At 41.0% G+C, this 17,731-nt stretch overlaps 1 protein-coding gene across 5 annotated transcripts in view; it reads right to left on the bottom strand.

The window, feature by feature from the left end:
* nlgn3a (neuroligin 3a) overlaps window positions 1-17,338 on the bottom strand; it is a 136,037-nt gene extending 118,699 nt beyond the window's left edge. For 3 of the 5 annotated variants that reach the window (XM_015351374.2, XM_015351376.2, XM_006632779.3), the window contains exons 1-2: window positions 17,245-17,338; window positions 17,052-17,082 (exon numbers count right to left, since the gene is read on the bottom strand). The gene's annotated coding sequence lies outside the window, so the exon portion shown is untranslated. Of the gene's footprint in view, window positions 1-17,051 lie in introns of all 5 variants that reach the window. The other 2 variants (XM_006632775.3, XM_069193494.1) reach the window with 2 other exon arrangements.
* Window positions 17,339-17,731: the final 393 nt, after the last annotated feature.

Genomic DNA, 17,731 nt, shown 5'->3' with positions numbered 1-17,731 from the left:
GGTACTTTGGACATTCATCAGTACTATTTAATGAGATTTGTTGGGGGACAAATCATTGAAGCTACTGTCAAGGTCGTACCAATCGCCAGGACACACCTGCGTACCACACAACGGGTTTGCCAAGCACAGCACTGATAGGGCTCCACTCACAATACACTAACACCTGTCATTTTGCTCCCCTTGCTGCTGAACATGCCTGAACTGATGGAAAATGCACCACTCTATGATGTGCTTTTCATATTACGAAATCTGTATCTTACTGTATATATATATCTCCTGTTTTCCTGTTTCCCTAAGGCTGTGAAGGTGCACTGAGCTTCACTGGAGAGCGCTTGGCAATCTGCTGCATCACTTCAGTCGTTTTCCTTATCTTAATCAGAGAGCATGTACTATCCGTGACTTAAAATATTTAAATCCACAGTCTGTCAGCAATATGAAAGTGAACGGATACCCATGACACTGCAGGCCCGTTTGTCACTCTATTTTCATTTGACACATACTTCCATATCTTTCAGCCCTGACCCAGTTCTTAAAGGCTTTGTATAACATGACTTTGCATGCTGCTATTCATTTTTAAACAATAGCCAGTGCTTAAATTCCCTGGGGTTCTCCTCACCCTGACTCCTCTGTCACAGCTGTCTTTTTAGAAAAGCAATTACAGTAAGAAACATGTCCGCATTTAATTGTCGACCCCATTCACAGGTTCTAGTTTCATCCCAGCATGATCCTTCTCAGCTGTTTGACAGATTGCTACAGCAGACACCAGCCACTATTTGAAAGGAAATCGGGGGTCGGTACCCTGATTTCAATACTTTCTAACCCCAGATTAGAACTCACATGGCTTGCAAAACCCAGAATGCTTGCACACTTTAATTCTGACACACAGGAAAAGATTTCTGCAGCCGAATGCAACCCTCTCAGCGTGCCCCTCCCTCCTGACTCCCCTCCAAGTATCCATTTTCATCAATCTCTGCATCCTTAGAGGGTCACAGTGAGCCAAGGCCTGACCATGAAGCTAGTTTAAGAGAGAAGACTGAGCAAAGACCCTGGCAAATTCATTGCAGGAAGCAGAGACACTCGCATTCACTCACACGTAGAGCAATTAAGAGATGTCGGTTAACCGGACAACACCCGGTGAAGACACATGCAGACAGAGGGAAACATGCAGATGTGATCGGCGCAGTTCCGCGCGGGGTCGTGTCACCCGTTGCCCGTTCAGTCCCCCACACCTGGGGCGCGAACCCGGGTCTCCAGCATAACACAACAGGGCACCAACCGCATGAGCTAAAACGAAGGACGCTCCACACTCCCGCCCGGGTCACAGCACCACTGTGACAGTCACGGTACCACACGGGGTCGTGCCCTCCGCCACCCGTTCCGTCTCGCACACCTGGGGCCCGAACCGGGGTCTCACAACAGGGCGTAACACAACAGGGCACCAACCGGGTGAGCTAAAGGAGACCTCCCCCAGCCCAGGCAGCTGAGGACCCTGCTACGCGCAGTGAGGGCGCTGACGTCACCACACCAGCTCCGCTACACAGACTCCACAGAGAAGGAACTCATGACCCCAGGGACTGTAAGGCAGTAGGGCTAACTTCCATGCCACTATGCCTCTGAAAAAAAGTACAGCACAGCAAAGCAGAATCAGAACATCTGTAAGTGGAAGTTAGAGGACTGATGAAGACAGATGTTTGCTGAGGAATATTGAGAAGGCCTCCACCCAGCTGTGGATCTGTGAGGGCTGAAGATGATATATGTACATCATTAACAATAATTTAGTCTGCTGACATACTCAGGGCAACATTTCAAAACAATCAATGGACTGAAAAGGAACGCAAAAAATAAACCAATGCAGAGGCATAAACCAAAAGAAATGAGCTTTTTAATGATTTAGTGTAATACAAGAACTGAATACAAGAGCAGGCAGGGAATTATTGTATTGCTGAGCTAAATGAGGAAAGTTTGCAGATGCCATTGTTCACTGTCTTTGGAAAACCAATTAACAAAATCAGCCCTATGCAAAGGAGCAGTCAGAACTTCCCGAAAGGTTTAGATCCACCAAGTGGCATTAAAGGCATGGAACAGACCCATCACATGTGATCAGTCTGCACTGGATATTTAACTCAGATCTACATAGCCTTTACTGCAGTCAATAAAGGCTTGCCGTGACATTTTCAAACACCAGGAAGAAAAATGTCTCCCAGCCAGTTTTGAAGGGCAGGAAAAGAAATGAAAAGCAACACATGGAACTACCGTTTATGCAGTAAAGGCATAGAGTCGTGCCATTATCTGTGGATCTGTGGAAAAACTGATTTCATTATTCCATACAGCCAAGAAATCTGTCCAGGAGATTTAGCTTGTATTACTAATAATTTAAATCTGCTCAGGCTTATTGAAAATACAAAATAGAATGCAGACACTCTGCAAGATGTAATCCATTTAGAAATGATTGTGAAGTAGTAAAATTTTAATCAGCTCCTTTAAATATGCATTAGCCCTAGCTTAATTATTCACTTTCCGGATGCACCTAATTTGGGGGGGGGTTACTAATAACTGAATAATTCCCACAGAATCACAAAAGAGATAGGTTTTATGGAACGTTTACTTGTGCTATTCAGAAGCAGTGCATCTACAGGGACCCCTGTAATGCCTTCATTTTGAAGGCTTTTACTAAGCTGCTCAAGAACCTGTCCCTGAGGGTCAATGACAGCCCATGGGCAGCAGGGGTTTTCATGCTAATTTAACTTAACTGATGTTAGGTCTTCCTGTATCCTCAAAAGAATTCCACTTTTAATAGAACAAGAATTTTGTTTAAAAAAAAAACAAGGCAGAAAGCAAGCTGCTTAGCTTTTTCTTCCTTTATTTGAAATGACTAGTGATGTTATATTGACTGTACATCACAGCAGCTTCGCACAAAGCTGAGTACAGTACCAGTCTGTGTGCGTTACTCTATGTTGAATGACAGACACAGACAAAGTGCTAGCTAGGTAAATCAATACATATTAAAATAAATCAGGCTGTATACTTTGTGCTGCCACGCAATGTGATTTTCCAGGCAGTTTTACTCTTTTTGACAAATACTTTAGAATTCTTTTGTTACTGTAAGTTCCTTTCTAACCACATCATAAATAAAGATAATACGGCCTTGCACTGTGCTGCCTGTGTTTGACAGAAATGTTTATGCAGTTTTGACTTGAATCAGACTGTATCCATGAACTGTTTAAAACATGAATTCTTTAAAGATGTCTTTTTTATTATTCTAAAAATAGCCTGACACTGACATTTCCATTTCATTTATATGCATTACAATTTTCTTAAGAATGTGATTTGTGGCCTTCTTCTTTTCCCCCCCATCACAGACTTAAAGACAGTGAACTTGATCCTAAAACCCTGTTTATCTAGGAGCCCCAAATCTGCACTTCAAGTGCAAGCTAAGCTCACTGCTTCAGAAGAGTTAGATCAAGTTGAAGCCGACTGGCCAGAATTCCACCATGGGAAAGGGGTCAACTGGCAGACTGTCAACAGCCTCTCATGTTGACATGGCCAGGGTACCTGTAGAATTGCAGTGACAGCAGTGAGAGACACGACACCTCTCCAATTAGCTCTAACTTTCTTGTGAGGCATTATGGAGCTGGCAGTATGCTTTGATAATCCTTGCACCTACAGTATATAGAGCTTTTCTTGACACTCCCCTCAAAGTTTTTACAGATAATGGGGGGGCTCCCCTCCACCACCACCCAGATGATGCCAAAGTGCAGCCAAAGTGTGCCAGTACACTCACCGCAAACACCAGCTCCCAGTGGGGAGAGCAGAGTGATGAAGCCAGTTCACAGATGGGGATTATTAGGAGGCCATGACTCAGAAAGGCCAGTGGGAAAACTTGGCCAGGACACCAGGGTTAACTCTCCTACTCTCTTCTAGACACCCCCTGGGATCACATCACATAAAATATCTGCCAGGACCTAAGAAACCATGAGGGTAATAAGAACTTCCTCATTCTGATTATTTATTCATTCGATTCATTAATTCATTTGATCCCGACCAAAGCCACACAATTGCATCCATACACACTCAAAGCACAGAAGCACACCAGATTGCACAAATGGTTCAGCTCCCATTTAGACTAGTTGTTTTTTTCTTATCGCCAAAAGAAGGCTGTGTGTATAACGCTCGCAGAAACATTAAGAAGGATGCCAGTTTCAATCTAATCCATCTGACAGAAAAACATGGTATAAAACTACAGCATGTCAAGAGGATAAAATCACTTGTAGTGCTTTCTGTTTCACCCTTCCTCCCCACTGGGACTCATTAGTCTGAGCTTTCAAGTTTGCTTACATAATGTCAGTTACAGTCCTTTCAAATATGGTCACACATTTTATTAATTCATTCACAAGACTAAAATATTCCCAGACGAAATTCCAGGCCTTCACATCTTCCATTAAGAATACAAACAGCCATCCACTGCACAAATCGAACACACCCGGTTAATAATATCAGACTCCCAGGACTAGTTTTGGGAAGGGCAGGGAGAGTTCATTTAGCGAGCTGACGTAGGACAACACTAGATTATATTTCACACTGACTTGTCAGACCCAGCAGCCTTGAAAGGATGCAAAGGAGTGCTGAAATATCTCAGATGGAAAGTACCAGACATGCAAGACAATTACAAAACCAGCAAGTACTGTATGCAATTTAAGGAGCTGCGACACAACAGTACCTGGGCTTCTAAACAGAGGGGGGTTTTAATGGGAAACTCAGGATGTGCCGTCTGGGTTGAAGATTCCTAATGCTCTCCATAGCAGCCTGCTGGAAATGACCCACGCTTATTCCACAGTTCCTTGAGCTGCACTGGCAGAAAAGGGCACTAAGAAAGCAGCAGAATTTAACTGGGAGCTAATCGTGTTTGCGAAGAAAGAAAGACAAAAACAAAACAGAAAGTGAGAATGCGATGAGTCACTCCTGAAATGTATGTACAGAGCACAATTCAATTTCCATCCTTGCACAATCAAAATTGGACAGTCCCTTTACACAGCATGAGTGCTGGAGGATTTGAGTGGAATAACAGTATGTTGAAGACTCAGAGACAGCCACAGCATGGCACTCCTTCCTGCTGCTGCTACGGCTGACTGCCTCCCATCTCCCAGAGATATTGCTGGAGATCTAAAAAAATTCAGCCCTGAAATATTTAAAACTTTGAATTGCAAATGCTGCAGGCACACAGGACTGAATCCTGTGATTCCGATGCTGTCTCCCTCGTTCACTCCGAGAGATATTTGCAAAGCTGTTTTCTCAAGGATGTTGTCAAGTGCTGGGGCTGCGGATGAAATTGCTTTCTGCGCTAGGAGTGGAACTAAGACCACGCATTTCACCACTGCATTCGGGAATTGGGATATCTGAACAAAAAGCATCTGGACGTCTGCAGGAAATGCTAAACCAATTAAAATGATACTTCCATTAAATATATAAGTGCATCATAATTAAAAGACACTTGTTTCACACCATTAATTGGGCATCACATGCAGAAGGACTTGTCCACTCAGCTATCCTTAGGAGCAGAGGAAGCAACTACACAGCAATTGGTCTGAAAGTCCTTTTGCCAAGACTCTGTTCTGTGTGTTGAACCAACATATTTTAGCAGATATCCTTCTGAACAAAATATAAAGGCCAATCATAGATTTATATCGTCACTCCTTACAAAGGGAAAGATAGCTAGAATTAGCGCATTTAACTTTTAATACAAATTGGCCTTCTGGGACCTTCACTGGCAGAATACTGAAGCTATATAAACTACTCCCACCCCATAACAATCCTGGTTCAACCACAGATTTATTCAAGCCTGGAGCTACAGACTACAAAATCCAAATAATTATTCATTATTCATACTCAAGACATTTCCAGAACATGCCTTGCCATTTTCAAAGGCACATTCATAAGCGAGTCAGAACACTGGCGTTTTGGTCAGTCATTTCTAACCTAATGGTCATCCTCCCTACAGTGAGTGAGAAAGCTTCTCCAGAGGCTCAATATACAGTACGTGCACAGACAACATTTGGGGAACCATTTGGGGATCTCTCGTGGTCATGGAGACATTTTTGCACAAGTGGATGGGACTTTCCATTAGCCCACTCGCATCAGGTATAGACAGTTAAGGATCAATCTAGAATAAGCATAGTCTTGTGAGGGGGTTGCCTAATGGACACCGCATTGCATTTCAAACATTTTTAAAAAACAAAATTCGGAAAGGCGAGTATGCAAAAAGATAGGTGCATTTGAATAGGAACGGAATTTTTCATGTTTATTTCATTTTTCTTTTTTTTTTGGTTTGTAAATCCACAGGGCAGCATCCTAGGGACTTTAATAGTGCTACTCTATTTTTTTTTTTCGCTTAAAAGATATCATAATAATTAGAAAAGGGTGAAAGAGATACAGGACACACACAGGCAATCACACCTAACCAGCATGTCTTCAAGAGGGCGAGGAAACCGGAGCAGCTAGCACAACCCCACATGAACACTGGACAACATGCACACTCCACACAGACAGCACTTAAACCAAAAGGGAACATGGGACTGCTGTGATGAGGTAGTATTAAGCACCACGCCACCGCACAGTTTGCAGCAAATGAACCTAAAGTTTAAATTAAAGTTAAGCTGAACTGTGCTTGTACTCAACATTCATCTCTGATGATTCTATTACAGACATATTTTTATCTGCCTTTTTTATCTTCAAAGGTACCTTATGTCTTCTGTGTCTAATGATCACATTAAAAGAATCTCATAACACTTTAGTTATCCCTTTCAATGAAAGATTTACAGATTTTTTTTTCCTCCACTGAGCTTATCTAATGCACTCTAATGTACACTGCAGTACCCTGCACTCAAAGACACCCCTCTCCTCTGGAGCCCTGTCTCTCCTTCTGTGCATGATGAATTTTTAATTTATTTTCTTTTATAAGGAGAACAATCAAGGCAAGCTACTAACTGTCACTGCCTATTATAAGCCAATCTCTGATTTAAACACAGCCAAAACCTGGTGTTACAGCCTGAACTTTAGGAGAACAAAATGTGTAACAGACTCCTGTAGAATGGACATCATCAATCTCCGAAGATGAGCAGGAAGCATCAACGTCTGAGCCTGAGCACTGAGTCGAGTTCTGCTTGGACGGGATTCTGGGATTCTAATTTTCCTAATGTTTCTGTTGTACTTGCTTTATAATGAAATCTCCCTTCCTGTCTTCCATGTGGTGCCTTGAGGTTTCATAGTGTTAAGAAGGCTCTTTTTCTGCTGTCGTCCCTTTTAAAAACCGTGTCGCTCACTGCAGTACACACGTATGTGCCTTCTGTTGACATCAGCCGAAAACACATTAACACAGATTTAAAGTGAGCGTTTCAAAATGGCTCCATTTGCTATATCAGCCTGAAGAAGAGCTCAACAAAAACTGTTGAACCAGAGCGACTTGAATCTCTCAGGTTGCTTTTTCAATGCACTGTGAAGAGGAAACATCCTTGGGCTGTCTAAAAAAAATTGAAATGGTTGAAATCATGAGCTTTCTCATCTCTTTTCAAGTCCACTGTCTTTTTGCAGTTCCATACAATCACACACAATGGATCATGGGAGAACTACAGATCAATGCTGTATCTTCTTTAACAATGTGCAAATCAAAATAATTGCAGGTGTTACAAAATTCTGAATGTGTGGCCTACAAAATACATATTTGGCTTAATCATACTTTGTGGTTCACAAAAAACAGGTTTACTTTTCATTTGTGGCATGAGCACTGAATTAAAGACAAACTGACAGTCTCATCTGCTTCTGTAAAAGACAGAAGAAAATGGCAAGACTGCTGAAATGTGTTCTTGTCCTACAGATCATAAATCCAGCTACCCTCTGTACTAAGATGGTAATGGCAGCTAGTTCCCCTGGGAAGTGTAAGTCTTTGGCTTCGTTAACATGAGTACAGGTTATTTTTTCAGACAAGGTCGGGAAATGCTGTCAGGTGAGATTTGGATTCTGTCTCCATGCTTTCTTGCAAAACGTAATGCACCAATTTTTGACCCGATTCTTTTGGGAAGAAGGCAGTATTCTCTTGATCCTTTCTTTCAAATTTTGGGATACATCTTTTCATGAGGTCAAAAAGGTAACTTTCTCACTACATCCTGCTCATTGAACAGATCACCTTTAAATCCAATTTAAGTCTGACATATTTAAGTATCAGTGATCTTTTCAATTTTACTTTAAGCTCCAAAGACTGATTGGGAGAAATCACTGAAATGTGCAATCAGCCCACTTTTTTCTGACATAAGGATTGTCTTAACTTACAAAAATAAAGCTCAAATCTTCACGAAACCACTAAAACAGCTTACAAGCCGATACTCACACTCAAGGTTGTAGAGTTCTACATTCAAAAGCTGCACCTAAGCGTGAGAAAACAAGAGCTTATTCTTCAATATCCAGGCTTTCGCAAAGAAAATTGGGGGTCAACGGCAAAGCTAATACCCAGCTTAACCCAAGCACACCCCGATAATTAGATCTGCTGCAGCCAGGAGGGTGGAGCAGGGAAAGGACACAGAGCTGGGAAGCTAGGCTCAGAGCCAATAAGCTTTCTCCACGAGACGAATATAACCAATCAGGATTTTTCTACAAAAAATGTAACTCATTAAAACTGCCTGATTTTCCTTTTTCATAGGTTCAAAACAAACGAGACATTTGTGGATGCCACTCTTATCATGTTGCAAAATCCTCTGAAACTGACGTTTTCTGGCAAGTTTACATTCTGTTGAATCTATTTTAAAAGGCAACAGTGTGGGTTAGTGTCTACAAAAGGATGTAACAAGCACTTCACAGAAAGGAAAAGAAACAAGTAAATTAGTCAGAAAGCACGAGACTTAAAATAAATAAAAAAGCAGACATGAACAGAGATGTTAGACTGTCCAATGATTCTTTTTCCAAGAATCAAGCAACATACAGGTACATGAAATAAAAACGTCTACCCTTGCCCTTTGTGCATTAACCAAACTGCAAGTGTCTGAAAAGTACTACAGGAAATTACAATCCCCAAATAAGCACAGCTCTTGCTTTATTAAGGCACAATCACACAAGTCACTTTTTTCCATTCGTATTTGCTTAACATTATAACGAAACCAACATCTAATACAGCACACTCTCCAAGAGTATTAAAAAAAAGCAATCTACAATAATAAAGGTAATTATTCGCATTAGAAGTACATCAGTTACCTTGGGCATCAAGACAGCGTGGTGGTTGATATTACCAAGAACTTTCAGGGCAGCATACAATACCACTGTCAGGACATTTCAATATCCATTAAAGCTTCTGGTGTTTAAGGTCAAAACTGTTTGCTACTCAACCTTCCTTACCAGCAATGATGCTTTTTGTAATCTTGCCTTGCAGACAGTGTTTGCAGAAATCTTGCTCCTTTCTGCTTATTAAACCCTATTACCATCAAAAGTGGACGGATGGAGAATCATCATTCTAACATCAGCCTCTAAAAGCACTGAACTGAATAACTCAATAAATACCTTTCTGACCATGCACCACTCCAGGCAGAAGACAATTTACAGATAAACATTTGATAAAAATGCATTTCGTTTAAATAATGTAGAAGCAACTCACAGAGGAGGGCATTAGGAATTTCTGTGTTCAGGTGTTTGTGTCCTGATTTGGAGGGTGAAATGCATGAAATCCTTCAGTTTTATAACTCATCCATCAGAAAGCCACTTATACCTAATATGGACTATTGGTGAGAGCAACCCAGAGCCTTCCCTAGAACCACAAGATGGGACTGTGCCCTGAACAGTGTGCTAGTCTGTTGCAGTGCTCAAACACACAGGCGGAAAGGGATGATTTACAGACTCCAATGAACCTAGCCTTTATGTCTTTAAAAGAGTGAGAGAAAGACATCCAGATAGCCAGGGAGAACACACGAGCTCCACACAGAAAGTATATCCGTCCTGAATCAAGTACTAACTGGCACGCCACCATTCTGCCATCAGCTTTATAAATGGAGCAAAAAAATATCTCACAAAGCCAGTGAGGTGGAAAACCCTGTTACATAACTATGTATTACCAAGAACATACTTTTTAAGGCAGAAAGTGCTAAGCCAGGTCTGACACCACTGTCATCCTCACTGACAGCTGAACAGGCTGTGCAGCTGCATATTCACTGGTGATAATATGAAATAATATTAACTTTCTCCCTATGTCTGTATATTAAAGTTATTACAGTCAAGGTGCTCCTGTCCACAAAGAGATAACTATTACACCTCTAGACCCTTCCATAGAATGTCTTTATATTTAAGCTAAATAGTTTCAGAGCTTCTCCATGCACTGTACTAATGCAATATCGGAGAGGCTTTCTAGAGCCTCTGGCTACAGAAATCAGTTTAATGAAGGCACGGCGTTTGACATCATTTTATCCTGTGTCATTACATACACATGCTTTCAAGAATACGTTTCTTTTTAAATCCATCCTTAATATGACACGTAGAGTTAAACAGGTCTTTAATAAGCTGGGCTGCTTTGCTGCTTAAAATGACTGCAGTAAAGGATCATGTAGGTTTAACACTGTGTGGTGTTGAAAACCGATTGCCAGTCAATAGCCCCGAGTTAAATTGTGCCTGACTGCCCAAACCTTTACTTGTCCACCTGGAGAACAGGCCCACAGCACACGTGGCTCTTTAAACACAATACCACTGAGATCCACGTAACACTGGCACACTTACAAATTGAAACTATTTTTATATCTGGCGGAAGGAATGATCACATTGGATGGTTAATCACCAAGACATGACCTTACATTTTAAATCATGAACACAAATGCACCTCACAACTGGGCTTGATTTAAACAAATGGCGGCTATTAATGGAGTGAAGGGTGGAGTTATTTATGAAACATCAGTTGCAAATGTCAATATTAAATGCAAATGTTTAGCTGTCTGCTAATGTTTAACAACTGTCATGATTTGATAGACTAAAAACGTGTGGCATGTTTTAAATCATTTCAAAATAATGCACTCACAAGTTTCTATATGCATTACATCTTTTATCTACCAGAAATATTCTTATGGGTATAAAACTGCCATTGACTGTGACCAGCAAACGTATTAATGCACCCTTCAGTAATGGAAAACACTGGCATCATTGATAAAAATGGCAAGGGACTGTATTTCTATATTGATTGCTAAATAGTCAGTAAGCATCTTTTCAGAATTAAATAACTCATCCAATAATAATAATTGCGTAATTTATTTGGTACACTGGATCCAGGTTACTGATACATTTTCAGATAGATTCGCTAACAAAGTATAAGGGACAGTAACCTGAAAATATTCTGCAATATGTTTTAAATTCTGTACACTGTAATTAGGAACTGAGACGTGAGCTTCTGTTATTTGGGAAAGCGCCAATGGCCGTCCTGCCTCACACATTCTTGTCCTACAGAAGATAAGGTGACTCAAGGAACTGATATATTACCTAAGATTTTATTATTCATAGTCTAAAAGCATGAGGGCACCCTGTTTCATTTTAATCCAATCCGTAAATGAATACAATTGACTTACGGTAGGTGTTTACAAGTCACAAGAGTGTGTTTACAAGTCACACTTTCAGATGTGTTTGATCCTCCACAATATACAGTTTCAACTCCTTTCGGTAATGAAACGAGGATGAAAGCCGAGATAATGAATTAATCCATTTGCCCATCCATTGTTGGGAAGCTGCTCATTTTGATGAGAGCTCTTGCAGAACTGGAGCCTCACTCACTCAAGCCAGAGGGCACATGACTGTCCTGTACACGGGCATGGAGAAAGGGACAATTTAGGAAAGTCAGTCAACAAATCTGTTGAAAGTGGGGATAAATCTTAATATCTTTACACCCACAATACCTCTGGGTGACCAGGAATACGGAGTTTGTAGAAGACAGGTTGTCAAAGCACTCAGATCCCTATGAATAAGGATATAGTTTTATATATCCAGAGACTCTACCTAAGTGTTTAAAATGTGGATGACTAACAAAATCACAAAAAATGAGGGTGATATTTTTAGGCCCTATAAAGTATCAACTGTATGCCCCGAAAGAACTGAGCACATCGCTGACCATGTCTGCACATGCAGGTAAGTGAATAAAGTTCAAGGCCAAAGTCTGTTAGAACAATCCATAGTTCCATTCTGGGAGATCAAATGGTTTCCCGAGCCTGCCAGTCTGGGGAGGCAGGAAGAAACTGGAGCAGCTCAGCAAGCTCCACGTGACCATGTAGCAAACATGAAACTCTGCACAAACAGAAGCTTGAGAATGGAAGACCAAGTGCCATCGTGCTGTCCGAACAAATCAGTCCAACTGGCACATTTCAGATGTACTGTACTGTTTGTCTTTCCAGAATCAATGAAGTTGTGCTGAAGAGCCCCAGTCTAACTGGTCTTGTACTGTAGGTCACCTGTTACTAAAGACTGGCCATACCTGCGTGTTACTGATGAATTAAGTAAGTGAACTGTTCAGTTAAGGGGCTGAAAAACGCTCATATTTTTCAGTTCAAGCTTTATTATGCTCTTGAGGAAATTTTATAGCATGGTCCAGTGCAACAATTCAACAAGGAAGACAAACATTACCACCAGAGAAGAAGAACAATAGTGTTACAAGAGATAGGAGAATTACTTTCCATTGTTTGAGAGAGGAATTGCAGTGGGGACAAAAGATTTCCTGGGTCTATTACTTTTATACCTGGGGACACATTTTGGTCCCAAAAGATCTTTAAATTGCTTAGTTTAACAGCCTGCTTAATTGGTAGCAGTGAAATCGTTCAAAGTCTTTGGAAATTGATTATGTGTTAGTGACCTATAAAATCTGTTGGATTGGAGTGCAGGGTTGGAGACCTCTGTGCTAGTGTCAGTGTCAGCAAGTGGCTTTAAAGTACAGAAAAAGTACAAAAGAACGGTGAAACGAGAGGGGGTTATTTGACCTATCTAGCCTGGTTGGTAGTTAGTAGATAATTGATTCAACAATCTCACCCATCTGTTTCTGGATCGCCTTCACTATTATACAGTAGCTGAACAGCTAGTAGCCTGTTCCATACTCCAACAACACTTTGTGTAAAGACATGTCCTCCATTTCAATTTTTTAAATGCACGTCTACGTGGTTTCCACTTGTGTTGTCTTGTTCTTGTTTAAGAGTTCAGTCTGAAGAAGTCTGCGGTCTTGTAATAACACTGTAGCAATAATGCAATAACGCATAATAACAGTGCTTTTTATTTCCACAGTTGCTGTGTCCGTCAAAACATTTTGCAAATTTTAAATACGATTTTTGCCCTTGACTGAAGACAAGACATACAGCAAGTGCCTTCTAAAAATGGGGATGGGGAAATTGAAGTTAAGGTGTTTTAATGCAACCAGCAACTAAAGTACTGGAGAAGCCTATACAGTATGTAATACAGAGCACATACAGTACCACAGGGATCCCCATCTCCTCTGTAGACTGGGAATTATACCCGGCTGTGTCACTACCCAAACAAAATCAAGAAACAAAAATAGTCGAAGAAATAAAACCATTTTATGACCCACCTGCAGTTGCTGTGGTTTTATGGGCAACTTGCAGCAAGCTTAGAGAAGTGCTAACACCACAGTTTTGTTTTTGAGCTTGGTCTATGAAAGTCGAGGTTTGCGAATATACAGGCGGGCTTTTATGTCATTTTCGATAAAGACATAAACGCTGTATTCAAAACAACGAGTTTGAAACCAGGTATTCAAACCAGAATTTTAAAGATCCATGCGCATCTTTTTTTAACATGCAACTGACCGCGTTTTACAACGTCGAGTCTCCCGACAGCCAGGTTTTATGCATTGCACACACAGGACGTGGAAAATGTGAATTTTTAATATTCAGTATATCTGACATCTAACTAGGACTTATGCAATACTCCAGCAATAATAGCTACCATAAAAGAGCACTGCTACAGTACCGTTCCGACAGAATAAACAACATGTATTTTGTTTTTTCACAAGGGGGTAACTGGAATCCTTATTCCACAAGAACAGCTCTTGTACGGAAAACAAAAACGACTGTACAGTATCTCCGAATTTGGGCTAATACAGCACCCAAAACGTACTGACCTTGCACATACTGTACAAGACCTAGTGGATTAAAAAATAAATGTGTAAGCCAATCCTCGCATATCTATGCAATTTATATGACTAATGTTTATGCTGTATACGGAGACGAAAACATTAAGATGCCAAGTTTTAAGCAGAGTTTAACGTTTCTTCCGCACGTACAAAGACGTTCCTCGTTCGAAAACCTGATATCGTATTTAGCAAATATGGCAACAATGTCGCACAAAGGGCAAAGGGTTTTCTGTATTTTGAAAGCGGTGATCCATCTCTCTTCATGTCACAAAAGAGCTATTTTATTAAACGTTTCAAAATATTTCATTCAACGCACCTCTATATTTAGTACATCTTACTGACAAAACAAGGTAGGGATATAGCCCTCCAGGACGTCTTCAAAAGTAACCGATTAAAAAAAAAATTGAATTCGCGCCTGCTAGCAATTACGTGTGGGAACAACAGGATTCTGTGTAAGTGTTTTTCTCGACTTGCAGAAACCAAAGGCAAATGTTCGGCACAATGAACTACTGAGTTCAAAACTCAACTTGCGTGTAGCGCGGTTTAGCAAAGGCTCGCTGGAGCTTCACAAAGTGAAGCTGGGAAGACTTCCTCTCTGAATCGGGCTTGTGTGGAGCAGAGGGGACCCTGAAAGAGACCAGTCTACGAGACAGGAATGCGAATGAAACTAAAAGACAAAACAATCTAAGTGCACCGCCAAGGAAATTCCTGCGCTGAAGGCAGAATGAGCCGCACTTCATTAAAAACACAGAAGTCACCAGATCCAAACTGGGAGAGAAGGCTGTATGAATGCCTTGCCTTTAAAAGGGGGGGAAATTCTTTCATCAAATATTACCGTAGTGGTAACTGGAGATCGTGATTCTAAATGTCCGGCATTGTTCCACAGAGAGGGCAATTTTCTAAAAAAAAAAAAAACAGCAACTATAAATTGACGAGCCCAAATCGCGAGTTTTGATTCATCCCTTGGTCGCCCAAGGTTTTCGCGTTGATGACATATAAAGAATTCCTCTTTAATGTTTCAGCTCAACTGGCACAATTGCTTATTCACAAAATCACCATGACAACTCCGAGGCCGACAATGTTTCTCCCCTCTTCTCTTTGCAATTCAATTCCTTCTGTTAATTCTTTCTCCCACTGTTCTAATGACAGTGTAACCTTTTCAATGCCGGAAAGCACCGTGCACAACAGCTTTCATCTAATAAATTGCTACTTGAACAGATCCGTTCGTGTCTTAAATGCTAATTTGGTTAAAAACAACAGAACAACAGGACACCGAAGAAGAAAAATCATGAGCAGGGCTGTATGTGGAAAAAAATATGTATTTATTTATTCATCAGCCTTGGTTTTTCGATCATAAAACTGAAAATCTCACCATGTAACAACAATAAACTTTATTTTTACGACAGATCGTTCAAAACGACATGTTTTGTCACACGGGCTATATTTCCTAATGCAGAGAACGTACTGAAGCATAATCGCCGAAAACGCTTGATTTCACAACAGGTGTTACAGTTCCAAGCCCTTTAAACATTTTGCCACGGAATACAACCTTCACGTCCGCAATGCAAATAAAACTGTGAAAATGCAACATCACTGGAATAGTGTTCGGGAGTAGATCAGCAGACGAATTATCACACCAATTTCGGAAGAACGATCAGTTTGCTGCTGGTCAGCAGAGTGCTACAGACATAAACGGCGTCTCGGATGCAGCATTCGCTACCTTTCTCGCTGTACAGTAGTATCTTCTGGAGCTAAGCTAGGCGATCATTCACTTAGCGTGACACAGAAGCTATAATTCTCCCGGACAGCGTAAAGCGCATTTCTTGCCCTTGCACAAACACACAGTGCCATTTTTTAAACAACATTCAGGAAAGACACTTCATATTTTGAGAAAGATGAGCCACTCGTTCGCCACCGCTCTCCCTACCCAACAGAGACTGTAGACGGGAAATTGGAGGGGGGGGGGGATTTCGGAATCAAGTTAATTCACGACATATAACTACAGCCATGTTTGTTCAATAAACTGCTACCGTATGAACCTTAATTGCGGAAGCTAACGGCTTAACAAATTACGTAGAACAGGTTTTGTGTTTACTCGCTCTACTTTTACTATCGACTATAAAGCTTATGCTGCACTGCCACCTCAACACGAAGGGTGTCTGCTACATCTTTTATACAGTATATTGCAGCCACAGAAGCGCGCTTTTAATTGCCATCCAAAATCTTCGGTCTCGTTATTTTGACCAGCAAGCTTTAGAAACGCGTCTAATAGTGAAAATCTGCCCTTTAAAAAATAAGTTATTTATCAAACTAAATCACCGTCCTAAATGTATACGTCTCATTCGTCTGTAACCTACCTGTCCTGAAAATCTATCCAAAAGAAGGTAAAACCGCAACGATTTCACCGAGCTCGGGGAACGCACTTTTCCTCGTTTCCTGTATCAGCCCAATTTGCACGACATTCGATAAGTTAGAGATAATCAAGGTAAAAGACTGGGGGCAGGGAGTAAAGAGATGGAGCAAAAGGATTAATGAGTGTTATTTGCATTTTGATTGAAAGTAAGTTTGGAAAAGTAGCCCAATAATAATTCGTCTTTCTGAGTCTTTTTTTTAACGTTCTGATAAATCAGAAACGAATCAATGGGCGTTCAACACAGCAGATACATTTTATGACCTCACAACAGTTCAAAAGTGTAAACAATTTGTCGCGGAAAAGAAAAACAAAAAGATGTCCGATTAAAATCCAGACTGTTTTCCCGACTGACAGACATCCCGAAAAGGTCTTTCTTAATGTCACCGTGTAACCGCTCAAATTACACTAGCAATGCGCTTCCAGATTAGCATCTAGTTTTGACCGTTTCCCTGCACATTGCTCGTTAACACATCCTGAAACATAAAAGCAGACGGAAATACGACTCACCTGCTTTGGCGAACTATCATATCCCCCATTCCTGATGGAATTAGAAAAAGCCACGTTATTATTTTATCTTAGGAAAATATAGTGATATTTCTTAATGATTTTCCGTAAAAGCTTTTTACTGTCCTCTTTATTCTGACACTTTTCTACACGGTTATCCTTTTTATGCTTGTCCCGTCCATATATTTTATTTTACCTCCTTTTTTTAATCTCCGGGTACAATCCTCCGTAGTGATGCATGCCCTGTCTTGCCCATCCGTGAGGTCCCAGTGTGTGTGCGCGCAGCTCGGTCGTCGAGCAAAGTCGGGGGCGCCCATAGAGACGCGCGTTCCTAAGCAACCAGGGGTACGCGCATCCCTGTTCACGGTGCTTAACTGTTGAAGAACCCAAGGAAAAGCCATAAACTAGAATTATAGAAGTCCATTCGTTTGTTTTGCAGTTTGTCGTGCATGTTACACGAAATGTCTTGTAGAGAACGAAACCCTGGCAAACCGTGCACTTTCTTTTAAATATTAATTCGAGGATAATCATTTTTTCTATCGCTCCTGATATTTTAGGTTGAACCTGAAATGTATTTCATGGTATTTTTATTTCAGTAATGTCAGTGGATTGATGAATATTGCACTGTTGCCCTCCACTGTTGTCTTTTTCAGTCTTCTCCGCTCGTACACAGCCGCATCACG

Source organism: Lepisosteus oculatus, chromosome 8 (genome assembly GCF_040954835.1).
Source record: "Lepisosteus oculatus isolate fLepOcu1 chromosome 8, fLepOcu1.hap2, whole genome shotgun sequence".
NCBI classification, from domain to species: domain Eukaryota; kingdom Metazoa; phylum Chordata; class Actinopteri; order Semionotiformes; family Lepisosteidae; genus Lepisosteus; species Lepisosteus oculatus.
Note: the sequence above shows the minus strand (reverse complement) of the source record. Positions and strands in the feature narration are given on the sequence as shown.